The sequence below is a fragment of the Equus przewalskii genome, chromosome 3 (assembly GCF_037783145.1).
Source record: "Equus przewalskii isolate Varuska chromosome 3, EquPr2, whole genome shotgun sequence".
NCBI classification, from domain to species: domain Eukaryota; kingdom Metazoa; phylum Chordata; class Mammalia; order Perissodactyla; family Equidae; genus Equus; species Equus przewalskii.
Window position 1 is genome coordinate 118952852 of NC_091833.1, and position 965 is coordinate 118953816.

The window sequence follows — 965 nt, forward strand, 5'->3', positions numbered from 1 at the left end:
TTGTAGGGAGCTGGGCAATGGGTACATGGTACCTCTTTCTACTATTTTTTGACAGTCTATAAATATAAATATTCCAAAATAAAAAATTTCTTTTTAAAAATAATCATTGGATCCAGAGCTGAAAGGACCCAGTGGGTCACACTGGGTGATTAACTCCTTTTTTTTTTTTTTTGAGGTAGATCAGCCCTGAGCTAACATCTGCTGCCAATCCTCCTCTTTTTGCTGAGGAAGACTGGCCCTGAGCTAACATCCGTGCCCATCTTCCTCTACTTTATATGTGGGACGCCTGCCACAGCATGGCTTGATGAGCAGTGTGTAGGTCCGCGCCTGGGATGTGAACTGGCAAACCCCAGGCCGCCAAAACAGAACATGCGAACTTAACTGCTATGCCATGGGGCCAGTCCCAATTCCTCCTTTTTTTACAAGAAAACTGAGCCTTGGAGAATCTTGTTCAGGGGGAGGCCTCACTCGAACTCAGGCTCTCCCCTCCTCCCAGCCCAGAACGTTTCCGTCTCAGCTGCCTTCTCCTCCTGCTCACACTTCCACACCCGTTTCCCTCCCCACAGCAGTCTCCCTCCTTCCTCTCGACACCTTCTACACTTCCTCCTCCCCCACCTCTTGCCAAGCAGTGGGAACAACCAGCAAATGGCTATTTTGGTTTGCTCACTACAGCACACATTGGGCCATCCGAGCATTCTGCTGGGATTGGCGCTCCACGGCTCCCCCCAGGGTTTGTCCTTTGGCCCCACTTGTCGTCTTTCATTCCATTAGAACCTTCAGAATCCTTAAGAAGTGACAGATCAGAAGGAATTCTGATGTCATTACGCTTGGAAAGGTCCCAGGTTCAGGTGTGTTTTTATCTTGTTCCCTGGGATTTGCTGGATCACTTGCCCAAGTGTAACCACCATATGTCAGTTCTCACAAAAATCGATTTACAAAATTATCCAACAAAATACAAACACTCA